This window comes from Peromyscus maniculatus, chromosome 9 (genome assembly GCF_049852395.1).
Source record: "Peromyscus maniculatus bairdii isolate BWxNUB_F1_BW_parent chromosome 9, HU_Pman_BW_mat_3.1, whole genome shotgun sequence".
Taxonomy (NCBI): domain Eukaryota; kingdom Metazoa; phylum Chordata; class Mammalia; order Rodentia; family Cricetidae; genus Peromyscus; species Peromyscus maniculatus.
This window is the reverse complement of record NC_134860.1, coordinates 1,922,672-1,936,701: the sequence shown is the minus strand read 5'-3', so window position 1 is coordinate 1,936,701 and position 14,030 is coordinate 1,922,672. Positions and strand designations below refer to the sequence as shown.

The window sequence follows — 14,030 nt, the reverse complement described above, 5'->3', positions numbered from 1 at the left end:
TCTGACAAGAAACAATGGGTCATCTATAACGACACACAAATGAAGCTCATTTGTTCTCTGTCACTGATGGAAAATAAAGCTTTCAAACTCATGCAATCTCACGAACTCACCAAGGTCTATTCAATTGGATTGGCCAATGATCTTTACAGAAACTATTTAACTTATCTATTAGAAGAGGGTTGCTTGACCCAATTTCAACCCATGGTTAATAATCTCTGGTACTTCCTCCCAGCCAGAGGAAAGGAAGACTCAAATACACTTTGGCTGGCACTATATACTTTTGTGTGGAGGCCCCAGAGTGCTTTGACAGAAAGTTAATCAAGTGTTTCAGATTCATTCAGGTTTTAACCCATCAAAACTTTGTTTGGTTAGAGGTATTTGATGTCCACAGAGCTTCAGGAGTCTTTCTCACCTCGCTTCCCTGACTTAAGATCAGGAAGCAGGGTTTGGCCAAATGTAAACAGAATTCCAGCCACAAAAGGTTCAACTTTGGTTTGCCCCTGAAGCTTGAGAGGGTTCTAAACTTGAAATAAATGACATGTAACTTTTATAGGGTGCTAATACACCATAGAAATAAGTCAGACTATCAAATATCTAGGACTTTCAGCCAGGTCCCCAAAAAATTGGACCAAGGGGCTCCGAGACAAGTCCTTACCCTCCCCCAAACCACTGGGGGCTTTTAAAGCCAACACACAACAAAGAGGATAGGTGTTTATGGTCATGTTTCAGAGACTTCCATGGAGCAATCTGGTAAAATGGCATTGCCTGTATAGATGCAGGCTGCATCCACCCTACTGATTCAAAAATCCTGGTCCAGGAAGTTTCTAGATTCCAGAGCTGATGTGTGGATTTCTAAGACACTCCTGCCAGCTGAACTTGGCAGCATGGGATCATCCATCAGCAAAGTCAACAGAAAATCCTTCACAATGTGTCATTGACATGGTAGGTCCCAATTTATAAAGACTTGCTACACAATTTCTACAGTTTTACATGGACTTCATTCAGAATAAGCATTGAAGTTCGTGTCCAAGGTAAATCACATGCTTTTAAGGTTCAGAACACCCTCCATCTCACCCTGATAAAAAGAGGAAACTTAATGAGCTTGTAAATCACAGCAAAAACTAAAAAGTTTTAAAAGCACAGAATATAAAAGATAATCTACAAAACTCACAGAATCACGTATGTTTAACTGTAGACTAGTATTACTATACAAATGCATGAAATTTAAAAAGCAATTACGCTTTTTACTTTCTTATAAAGATCATTAAATATGACTATAAGCCCTCTGAAAAGCAACATACCAAAAGTAGTCTATTCCTGCTTTGTGGCTGAAGCCTTTTCAGCTGGAAGCCCTTTTGGCTGGACCCTTTCGGCTGAGGACTCAGAGACATTCAGTCAGAGGATTCATGGAGTTGGCAAGATGACCCAGAGTGACCTCACCACAGGAAAATTCCTGTCAACATTACTACAAGAATCATACACCCAGGAAATATAGAAGAAATGGGGCATGAGTGTGTGATGCTATAGATGGAAACATTTTGAAAGCTCTACAATCAGAATACTTATTTTCTTTTCTCTTGATAAAAGTCGAGCCATATGTCCACCCTACACTGATTGGGAACGGGTAAGGCCCCAATCTCTGGACTGGTCAGCCCCATTCTATAGCCCCTATGCCCCAGGGGCACATTCCATGCCCACCCCAAGCCATTGGAGCCCCAGGGATCCAGCAGCAGCCTCCTCCCACTCTCATCCCCTTGCCAAACATCTCTTGCGGCACCAGCGACCACTGGAGCCATACTCCCCCTCCTGGACCAATTGGGAAGAAGAGCAACCACAGGAGCCAGTGACCCCACCTGCAACCAATTGGAAGAAGAATGACTTGGAGCCCCACCTGTTCGGACTAAAAGAAGAAATGGGTAGACAGCAGTGTAAGAACATATTAAACAACATAAAGAACTGTACAGCACCACCAGAACCTAGTGATCCTACAACAGCAAGACCCAAAGCAGATGATCCAGAAGAAAATGACCTTAAAAACAACTTTATGAGGATGATAGAGGCCCTAAAAGAGAAAATGAAAAATTCTCTTAAAGAAATGGAGGAAAAGACAAATAAAAAATTGGAGTAAATAAATAAATCTCCTAAAGAAAATCAAGAAACCCAAGAAAAAACAGTCAAAGAAGTGTAGGAAATAGTTCAAGACTTGAAAGTTAAAATAGAGGGAATAAAGAAAATACAAACTGAGAGAATTCAGAAAAAAGGAAAATCTGAGTAAACAAACTACAGAGGCAAGCATATCCAACAGAATGCAAGAAATGGAAGAGAGAATTTCAGGCACTGAGGATAAGATAGAGGAAATAGATTCATCAGTCAAAGAAAATGTTAAATCCAGCAATTTTTTTTAACACAAAACATCCAGGAAATCTGGGACAACATGAAAAGACAAAACCTAAGAATAATAGAATTGAAGAAGGAGAAGAATTCCAGCTCAAGGGCACAGAAAAATATATTCAATAAAATTATAGAAGAAAACTTTCCCAACATAAAGAAAGACATGCCTATGAAGGAACAAGAAGCTTACAGAACATCAAATATATTGGACCATAACAAAAGTTCCCTTGTGACATAATATTCAAAACATTAAACATACAGAATAAAGAAAAAATATTAAGAGCAGCAAAGGAGAAAGGTCAAGTAACATATAAAGGCAGACCTATCAGAATTACACCCAACTTCTCAATGGAAACTCTGAAAGCCAGAGGTCCTGAACAGACATTCTATAGATACTAAGAGACCACGAATGCAAGACCAGACTACTACACCCAGTGAAGCTTTCAATCACTGTAGATGGAGAGAATAAGATATCCCATGCCAAAACCAGATTTAAACATTACATATCCACAAATACAGCCTTACAGAAAGTATTAGAAGGAAAACTCCAACCCAAGGAAGTTAGCTGCAACCACCAAAACACAGGCAATAGATAACCTCATACCAGCAAATCCCAAAGAAGGGAAACACACACACACACTACCACCAAAAAATGACAGGAATTAACAATCACTGGTCATTAATATCCATTAATATCAATGGACTCAATTTGCCTATAAAAAGCCACAGGCTAACAGAATGGATATGAAAACAGGATCCATCCTTCTACTGCATACAAGAAATACACCTCAGCCTCAAAGACAGACATTACCTCAGAGTAAAGGGTTGGGAAAAAACTTTCCAATCAAATGGACCTAAGAAGCAAGCTGGTGTAGCTATCCTAATACCTAACAAAAGACTTCGAACTAAAATCAAACAAAAGAGATGCAAAAGTACATTTCATATTCATTACAGGAAAAAAGTCCATCAAGATGAAGTCTCAAATTTGAACATTTATGCCCCAAATGCAAGGACACCTATATTTGTAAAAGAAACATTACTAAAGTTCAAATCACACATCAAACCCCACACACTAATAGTGGGAGACATCCAACATCAAACTAAATGGCAAGAAACTCAGAGTGATTCCACTAAAATCAGAAACAAGACAAAGCTGTCCACTCTCTCCATACCTATTCAATATAGAACTCAAAGTTTTAGCTAGGGCAATAAGACAACAAAAGAAGATAAAAGGGATACAAATTAGAAAGGAAGAAGTCAAACTTTCACTATATGCAGATGATATTATAGTATACATAAGTGACCGCAAAAATTCTACCAGGGAACTCCTACAGCTGATAAACACCTTCAGTAATGTGGCAAGATACAAGATTAACTAAAAAAATCAGTAGCTCTCCTATATACAAATGATAGATGGGCTGAGAAAGAACTCAGAGAAATATCACCCTTTACAATAGCTGAAAATAACATAAAATATCTTGAGGTAACTCTAACCAAACAAGTGAAAGACCTGTATGACAAGAACTTTAAATCTTTGAAGAAAGAAATTGAAGAAGATATCAGAAAATGGAAAAATCTCTCATGTTCTTGGATAGGTAGGGTCAACATAGTAAAAATGGCAATCTTACCAAAAGCAATCTACAGATTCAATGCAATCCCCATCAAAATCCCAATGCAATTCTTCACAGACCTTGAAAGAACAATATTCAACTTCATATGGAAAAACAAAAAACCCAGGATGGCTAAAATAATCCTGTACAATAAAGGAACTTCCAGAGGCATCACCATCCCTGACTTTAAGCTCTACTATAGAGCTATAATAACAAAAACAGCTTGCTATTAGCATAAAAAATAGACATGTTGATCAATGGAATCAAATTGAAGACCCTGACATTAATCCACACACCTATGAACACCTGATTTTTGACAAAGAAGCCAAAATTATACAATAGAAAAAAGAAAGCATCTTCAATAAATGGCCTGGCATAACTGTATATCTACATGTAGAAGACTGCAAATAGATCCATATCTATCACCATGCACAAAACTCAAGTCCAAATGGATCAAAGACCTCAACATAAATCTAGTTACACTGAACCTTATAGGAGAGAAAGTGGGAAGTAGCCTTGAATGCATTGGCACAGGAGACCACTTCCTAAATATACCAGTAGCACAGACACTGAGAGCAACAACTATTAAATGGGACCTCCTGAAACTGAAAAGCTTCTGTAGGGCAAAGGATGCAGTCAATAAGACAAAAAGGCAGCCTACAGAATGGGAAATGATCTTCACCAACGCCACATATGACAGAGGGCTGATCTCCAAAATATATAAAGAACTCAAGAAACTAGACAGCAAAATATCAAATAATTCAATTAAAAACTGGGCTACAGAGCTAAACAGAGAATTTTCAACAGAAGAAGCTCAAATGGCTGAAAGACATTTAAGGAAATGTTCAACATCCTTAGCCATCAGGGAAATGCAAATCAAAACAACTCTGAGATACCATCTTATATTTGTCAGAATGACTAAGATCAAAAACACTGATCATAGCTTATGTTGGAGAGGATGTGGAGAAAGGGGAACACTCCTCCACTGCTGGTGGAAATGCAATCTTGTACAGTCACTCTGGAAATCAGTATCATGGTATCTCAGAAAATTGGGAATCAACCTACCTCAAGACCCAGCAATACCACTCCTGGGCATATACACAAAAGATGCTCAACCACACCACAAGGACATTTGCTCAATTATGTTCATAGCAGCATTATTCATAATAGCTAGAACCTAGAAACAACCTAGATGCCCTTCAACTGAAGAAAGGATAAAGAAAATGTGGTACATATACCCAATGGAGTATTACACAGTGGATAAAAAAAAATGTCATCATGAAATTTGTAGGCAAATGGATAGAACTAGGAAAAAAAAACCATCCTGAGTGAGGTAACTCAGACCCCAAAAGACAAGCATGGTATGTACTCACTCATAAGTGAGTATTAGACGCAATGCAAATGATAACCAGGCTACAATCCACAACCCCAGAGAAGCTAGGTAAAGAAGAGAACACTAAGAGGGACACACATGGATCGCCCCAGGAAGGGGAAAGGGTTAAGATCTCCTGGGTAAACTGGAAGGGAGGAATAGAGGGGAGGGAATGGGAGGTGGGAACAGGAGGCTTCCAGATGACCGAGTTGGGTGAGAGACGTGGAGGGAGAGCAATGAAAGAGATATCTTGACAGAGATATTAAGGGGATGGGGAGAAATCTGCAGCTAGGAAAAACCCCAGGAACCCACAAGATTGTCCCCAGCTAAGACTCATAGCAACAGTGGAGAGGGTTCTTGAACTAGCCTCCCCTGCACTGAGGTTGGTGTCTGCCCCAATTGTCACCATAGAACCTACTGATGGAAACAGATGCAGAGACCCACAAGCAAGCACTTGGCCAGGATCCTGGAGTTCAGTGAAGAGAGGGAGGAAGGATTATAAGGGCAATGGGGGTCAGGATCATGATGGGAAAAACCAGAGAGATAGCTGACCCAAGCTAGTGGGAACTCATGGATTTTGGACTGACAGCTGGGGAGGCTGCATGGGATCATACTAGGCCCTCTGAATGTGGGTGAAAGTTGCACAGCTTGATGTGTTTGTGGGTCCCCTGGCAATGGGACCAGGACTTATCCCAGGTACACACACTGGCTTTTTAGAGCCCATTCCCTATGGTGCGATGCCTTACTCAGCCTTGATGCAGGGGGGAGGGCTAGGTTTGGCTCCAATTTGGTACACCACCCTGTGTTGACCACCCAAGGGAGGACTTACCCTCTATGAGGAGGGCATAGGGATGGGATAGGGGCTAAGTGGAGGGTGGAGCCGGGGTTGGTATGCAAAAGGAAAGAAAAATCTTTAATAAAAAATTATAAAAATGTAGTCTATTCCTTTATAGACTTATTATTACATAGCAGTATTTAAAAAACATATCACAGGCTGGAAGGATGGCTCAGTGGTTAAGAATATGCACTGCTCTTGCAGAAGACCCCAGTTCAGTTTCCAGCACCCCACTTCAGACAGCTCACAACTGCCTATAACTCCAGCTCCAGGAGATACAACACCTTCTGGCCTCTGTCAGCACCTGTACTCACATGTGTGTATATACCCGCACACATATAAACACATGCACATATTTAACTAAAATTAAAGCTTTAAAAAAAACTGTCACAGTGTATCATTCCAAAGACAAATTCAGAGAATGTGCCTGACTCTCCACATGGGACAACCTGTGTCCTCTAGACCCCATCTTCTGCCACAAATGTTCTTTACTTCAAATATACTATTTATTCCAGGGATACGTATCCTCTCTCATTAGTTGAAGCTAAACTGTCTGCATCTGTAGACCCAGAAACATCAAACTCAACTAGATGTACAAGTTGTTAGTTCTCCTGCCACCATTCGGCTTGTGCCAGATGGCAGCTAGCTTCCCAATATTCCAACCCGACAACTTTGAACCAGTTAGAGTTGACAGTATCAATGTGCTGTTTCAGCAATGCTACATGAAGAACCTGGACTCCCAGGAGGTGCAATCCAGTGTTTGAATGGTGGAGAGACCATTTGTTCCCAACATCCATCAGTCCTATCAGGTAAGACTGGTGTTCCCAACACATTGCAAGTAGGGTTTTCAAATAGTACTTCAGGCTATGACAAGCCCCACCCCAACTTATGAGTTCCTAGACAGAAAGCGCTGCCTGGCGTGGCCCTGGCCTCCTAGCCACGACTGCTGCAGCCACCTGCAAACAATCACTCTCTCAGACTGTGTTTCTAGGCACTGCCCATGGTTACACTAGGTTTAATGTTTTAGAGTTCTGTGAATGGCTCTCTTTACTCTCCAAACATGAACACTGAAGAGCGAGAAGTGTTCCCCCTGTGGTAGTGGTCATTAGATCAGGTTTCAGTATTCCGGTTCTCCACAAAAATCCGAAGGCTAAAGATATGAAAACTTAAGTTTTCTTTTCCTTTATAGTTAATAACATTATATTTAGTTAAGATACCCCCAAATCCCATCACCTGGAAATAACACTTTGCTGTAATTTTCTACATCTATGCACACACACACACACACACACACACACACACACACACACACACACACCAGAGATTTTATATATATAAATACGCACACATGGAAATGGAATTTTATAAATAATTAATGCATCATATGCACTTTCCTTTGTCTTTAAATAACCTTTGGAAACAGTTTTTACAAATGAGCAGAAAAGCCTTTCTCCATTTACCTAAATACTATACTTTCATTAGTGTCTGAGGTTTGTGCCCTACCCCAGAACTCATATCCTAAAATCCTAAATACCAAGGACAGACATGGCATTAGGTAATAGGGTTTTTGCAAAAGGATTGGGTCATGAGGGCAGAATCCTAATTCATGATTAACCTTTGATAAAACAAAGGAATTTCTTTCTTCTTCCACCAGGTAAGGGCATGGAAAGAATTCAGCTCTATACCACAGGGAAGTCAGCCCTCTACCCAACTAGACCATTCTGGTGCTGTGGCCTTGAGGACCCCAGCCTCCAAAACAGTGAGACGTTTCTGTTGCTTATAAATCACCCCATTCTGAGTAACAGCTCCAACATATCACGATACTTAAGAGCCTATATTTTTATTTCTTTTGCAAATTCCTCTCATCCTCATCCTCAGCCCTCTGCCCCATGGTTCTGAGCATAGACCCTCTCCATCTCTGGCACAGACATTGAGGGGTAGTCTGAGATTTCCAGGCTTGGTGCTCATTAGATGTCTCTTCAGTCCTTAGCTCCTCCTGCCCACTCATCCTCTTTGATACATAGTTAACCACCTGTGGTCACTTCCATATGGATATTCTAATAGCACTTTACGTTGAGGAGATCCTAAGACCAACTCTTGGTCTATATAACACCTGCCTAAACCAAATCAGTACACTACCTGTTCCAACTCCCCACTTGCCACTCCCTAGCGTACCTACCTTATGGCCTAACACTTAACCATTTCCCAGTCATGTGTGTTTAAAACCTCAAAATCACATGCACTTCTTTCTTCTCTTTCTCTAATTCCCCACTTGTAACCAACTCCAACAGTTCTATTTTAGAAACACATTTTCGATGCATCAGTCCATCCTAGTATTACTTTTAATCCCATTAACTCAGGTCCCTTCCATCTCACATGTATGCCAGAGCTGACAGTAATGAAACATACATGAATACATATGTGTGTGCCTGCATGTATATGTATGTGTATGTGTATGTGTATGTGTATGTGTATGTGTATGTGTATGTGTATGTATGTATGTATGTATGTATGTATGTATGTGTTCCTGGCCTTTGTCTCCAACCTTGCCCTCAGTGAGGACCTGGCTTCATCTCATCAGCTTCCCCCACAATCAAGCATATTTCTCAGCCAGGTCTGATCAATTTTACAAAACATAATTAGAAAGGGTTAGCAAAGAGCAGACTAAAGTACAGACCAGGAAAAAGATGTCACGGAATAAAAAGGAAGAAATCTTTCAAGCTAGGACTAGAGGGAGGTTTTGTTTGCTTTAAAGAAAGAATAAGAGATTTGAGAGGAAATGGGGGAGGGGCATGGGAGAAGGGAAACCAGTTGTTAGTGTTTCTTCTGCAGACTTCTAAGTGCTTTCTACAGGCCTGAGGCAAGAGTGGACTTCTCTTTTCATTCTCCTTTTGAGCTGTTTTGACTGTGTGCCTTTAAACTGTTCTCCGTGAGTCTGGGATTCAAAGAAGCTCCATAAGAGTTATAGTCACAACTAATTTTTCTATCAAGGACCTGCCAAGGAACTATGCCTACATCACCAACATCTGTCAAAAATGTCACCAGCACACATCTGACATCTATGATCATCCACAGCAGTGTGTTCCAAGCTATGTTCCCCAGACATCAAGGACTCCACCAAGGTATCTCAAGGCTGACAGCTAAACAGGATGGGAGGAACAGCAATCAGTGTGGTTATCATTCCATCATCCCCAACACAAAGGGAGTTAGAGTCTACTTTTATCTGTTTTATACATAGTATTTCACTTAAGATTTAACTTGAAATCTTAAAAAAAAAAATTGAGGTTTTAAAACACTAAGAATAGTTAAAAGTATAAACGATTAAGTTAAATTAGTCTTTATTAGTAATTCCTCCTTCACCACTTAATAGTTATGGAACCTTGGGTGAGAAACTGAGTCTCTTCATTGATCATGGTGGTAATTCCTGAGCAAGTCAGGACTGTGTGACATGAAGCAATGTATGTGATGCTTTTAGTGCAAGGACCGGCAAGCAGGATACTTGCGACAGTCATCACACGACAGGAAGCATGGCAGGGCACTTAAACAGGACGCAAGAGCAAGCTGCTGACACAACTGTGTAGCTCTGGACTATGGAATTCCTGGACCTCAAGTTCCTCACCTACTGGGGGACTTATTAAGGCAACTCCACATAGTTAAAAAGGAAGTTTATTTGGGGGTAACTTACAGTCAGTAAAGGGTTGGTTACAGGATCTGGGAGAGATGGGGTGCAGTCCAGCAGTGTTTTCTGGAGAACTCTGCTGGGTCTCCCATCCAACATCCAGGATCACAAGGAATCAAGACAGCCAGCACATCTGGATCTCAGGTCTTAAGGGTTTCCGTCTTGGTCCCATCCCAGAGGCAGGTCATAGATAGGCATGGCAGTTACTGGAAGCCTCACTACGGACAATACTTCCGGGTCAAAGCTAGAACAACTACCCACTGCACTCACCTATGAAAAGGGGTTAATAACATCTTCACTCAAAGAGCCTTGTGGGAATTGGTGAAGTCACTTTTCTCTTCACTGTGACCAATTACCCCTGAAGAAGCAACTTAAGGGATGAAGCATTTATTTCAGCTCATAGTTTAGAGGAAGTAGTGGTAGATAAGACTTATGGTTGCACCAACAGGAGTGTGAGGCTTGTTCACACTCATGTGTCTGGAAGCAGAGGGAGGTAGACACTGGTCTGGAGCTCACTTTCTCCTTTTCTATTCTACCCAAGGCTTTAACAGATGGGATGGTACCTACCACACTCAGTGAAGGTCTTTCTCTTTAGTGAATCTCTGAATATCCTCAGAGACACACCCAAAGGTGTGCCTCAATCTCCTAGATGATTTTACATCAAATCCAGTTGAAAATGAAGATAGCTAGAGCTTGGTGCTGTAAGAGTGATGACTCTTATTAACTAGTGCCCAGTGAATATTTGACCCATTATATGTTTGCTGATTATTGAATTCAAGGATTTCAGGCTTGCTGTCATCTACCTTCAACCATATGGACATTTGAACATATACTTCTGGACTGCCCTTCATTCTTTTCTATTCACCAAAGATGCCCATCTTTCAATGCCCTGTTGACACATGACCCCATATACTGCATTCATTACTTTGAGTGATCAGAAGCTGGAACTCTGCAAACAGGCCTGGATCAAGTGTTGTTTGCATCTATAAGATCATTGTGACCTTATGTAATTTTTTTTCTTTAAGCTTTTTTCTAACATTTTATTTTTGAAATTAAAATATAATTACATCATTTCAATCCCTTTTAAGTTTTCCTCCAACCATGTAAAGCCCCACCCCATACTCTGTGTAAAATATATATGTATATATATTTCTATCAATGCTTTAGCTTGCTACAAGCTAAAATCACTTATGAAGTTAGAAAAACTGTGATCACAAACAGGGTTGAAGCCAGGCATCTATATTCTACTAAAGATCCAGGTGATTCCAAAGTGTGGACAAGCCTGGGAATCCTGGACATTACAAACCTCTCTTTAAACTTGCAAATCCTTCCTTATCAAGTGGGAAGACAGAGCTGTCATGCAGGATTGACATAAGCCAAACCTAAGATAATGTAGATGAAGTACCCGGCTCTCTCTGTCTCACCCTATGGGGCATTTACTATCCAAGCCTCCTCTACTCCACCCAGGGGTGTTCAGTTTTCACAGTCTGCACCGGTTCTGCATGACACACATTGGATGCTATAGCTAGACTATGATCCCCTGGAGATCAGCACACATCACTGTCCCTCTGTTCACATCTAATAAACCCTGCACACTGGGAAGAAGGGGGATACAAAGACAATTCGGAAACACTCACTCTGACCCATTTTGTGCAATAATGAATGAAGCATTAAAGCTAACCTTGATACTTTCTGCCCTTCAAAATCCTGGCCTCTGTTTGCCTAGAGTACCTTTCCTTTGCCATGGAGACAAGATGCTCAAGTACTGCTCCTGAAAAGATGAAGGTTAGAGACAAGGTGCTCAGGTGCAGCTCCTGAAGGATGAAGGCCAGGGACACAGTGCTCAGGTGCAGCTCCTGAAGGATGAAGGCCAGGGACACAGTGCTCAGGTGCAGCTCCTGAAAGGATGAAGGCCAGGGCCCATCGATGCCCTGACAAGAACTAGGACCTCAGAGTACCACAGTAGCCCAATAAAAAAAAAGTGTCCTCAGTTCTGTGATGGTGTAGAGCCCAGAGGTTCTTAAGCCTGCTCTGTACTCTACATGTTCCATCCTGGAACCTGGGAGGCACGCACCCTGTCCTTGCGTTCTGCTTCATGGGGAATATCCATCCCATTGAACGCTAGCTACAAGGTCATCCTCAGAAGGTCTGGGTTGTCAGGAGGGCTTAGAATCAAAGACAGGAATTTCATTACAGTTGTGATTTTTAAAGAGACTATGAATGGGAAGTACTAGGGGATACAAAGGTCTAAAGCAGCTTCCCTAGTCTTCCTGCCAGCCCTGGAGTCAGTGCTGGGAGCCACCTGACTGCTGTCCACCCTACATCTTGAAGCAGGATCTCTCACTGCCTTGACCTCTCACCAATTCGGCTAGGCTGACTGGTTAGTGAGGTTCAGGAATCCTCCTGCCTCTGACTCCCCAGTGCTAGGACAAGCCTAGGCCTGGTGGCACTCTCCTCTGTCTGTCTGTCTGTCTGTCTGTCTGTCTGTCTCTCTCTCTCTGTGTGTGTGTGTGTGTGTGTGTGTGTGTGTGTGTCTCTGTCTCTCTGTCTGTCTCTGTCTCTCTGTGTGTCTGTCTGTCTGTCTGTCTGTCTGTTTCCACTCCCTCGCCTTGTGAGTGCTGGGAATCCAAATGCAGGTCCTCATGCTTACATGAAAAGTACTTTACCAACCTAACTATCTGCCCAGCCTGGCTTCACTAATGTTAAAACAAAACAAAAATCCAAACCCTATACAATAAACAATTATCTGCCATTTCTTACTTTATTAGTCTTCCTGTGTTGCAGACTATGAAATGGTTAAAGCACTAAGACTACTCACTTTCACTTGAATAATTCCTAACTCCGCACACTTTAGTTATAATGAAGCCATCAGCAGATAGATGTTTAAAGAGTCATTCTATACAGCTCTGGAGAAACAAGGATCTTTTAACCTGAGCAACAGGGCATTAAAATGATAAAATTTAAAACCCCTTTAAGACATAAAATTGTTAACATGTATCAAACTAAACTTGCACACAAATGTAGGCTGTTTAACTGAAGATTTGGAAGCCAGTTTCTCTGTTATCTGCCATGAACACTGCCCTGGGTCCCTGGGATACCTGTGTTCTGTAACTGTTCACTTGGCATGATCTGATGAACAAATATTTTGACAAAACTTCTACCTACCCCTTCATATTATATGCCAGTTGTCAGTTGGCAAGTAGGTTGTGTTCATGATTTGGAATTTTTTTTTTTTTTTTTTTTTTTTTTGGTTTTTCGAGACAGGGTTTCTCTGTGCAGCTTTGCGCCTTTCCTGGAACTCACTTGGTAGCCCAGGCTGGCCTCGAACTCACAAAGATCCGCCTGCCTCTGCCTCCCGAGTGCTGGGATTAAAGGCGTGTGCCACCACTGCCCGGCTTGGAATTTTTAATATTGTATTTCAAAGCAAACTGGCTTGTCCATGCAATGCTCTGTCATCTAGTCTAATTCCCTGTGATTCATTCTTAGTGTTTCAGTGTGTACTCACCTCAGCCAGTGAAATCCCCACAACCTGAGTTACAACCAAACTGGACTAAGAACTGATCCTGGGAGAAGAGTGGGACACTCTACTGAAGTTCAAAGTCAACTTGGGTCACTGGGTGCCGGTACAGGTCAGGAGGAGGCTAGAAGACAGCTTAGTCAGTAAACCATTTGCTATGCAATCGTGAAGAAGACTGAAGACGACTCCTCACCCTCCAGCACCCACATGAAAAGCCAGGCATGGGGGTGCATGTTGGCCATCCCAGCTCGGGAGAGGTAGAAACACATGTATCCCTAGGACTTACTGTCCAGCCAACCTCGTAAGAGCCACAGACTCCAGTGAAAGACTTCATGCAAAAAAAATAGGGTGGAGGGCCAGCCCCTGAAGAGCAAGAGCCAAGGTCTGTTTCTAGCTTGCACACAGACAAACATGTGAACACACACACACACAAGTGCAAAAAAAAAAAAAGGCAAGCAACGAAGGAAGGAAAACAATACAGGCCTAATTCCTCCCTCCTCAGAAGCAGCAACTTTTGAGCCAGTAATGCTGTGAGCCTTAGGATCCATCAGGAGCAAGGGCTACTAATCTCTTCTTCCAATTACCCGTACCTGGCCCTTGGAGCTTGCCCACCATCTCACCTCTCC

The 14,030-nt window shown here is 41.8% G+C and overlaps 1 protein-coding gene across 17 annotated transcripts in view; it reads right to left on the bottom strand.

Moving 5' to 3' along the window:
* Erc2 (ELKS/RAB6-interacting/CAST family member 2) overlaps nucleotides 1–14,030 on the bottom strand; it is a 905,605-nt gene that overhangs the window by 340,864 nt on the left and 550,711 nt on the right. The window lies entirely within an intron of this gene.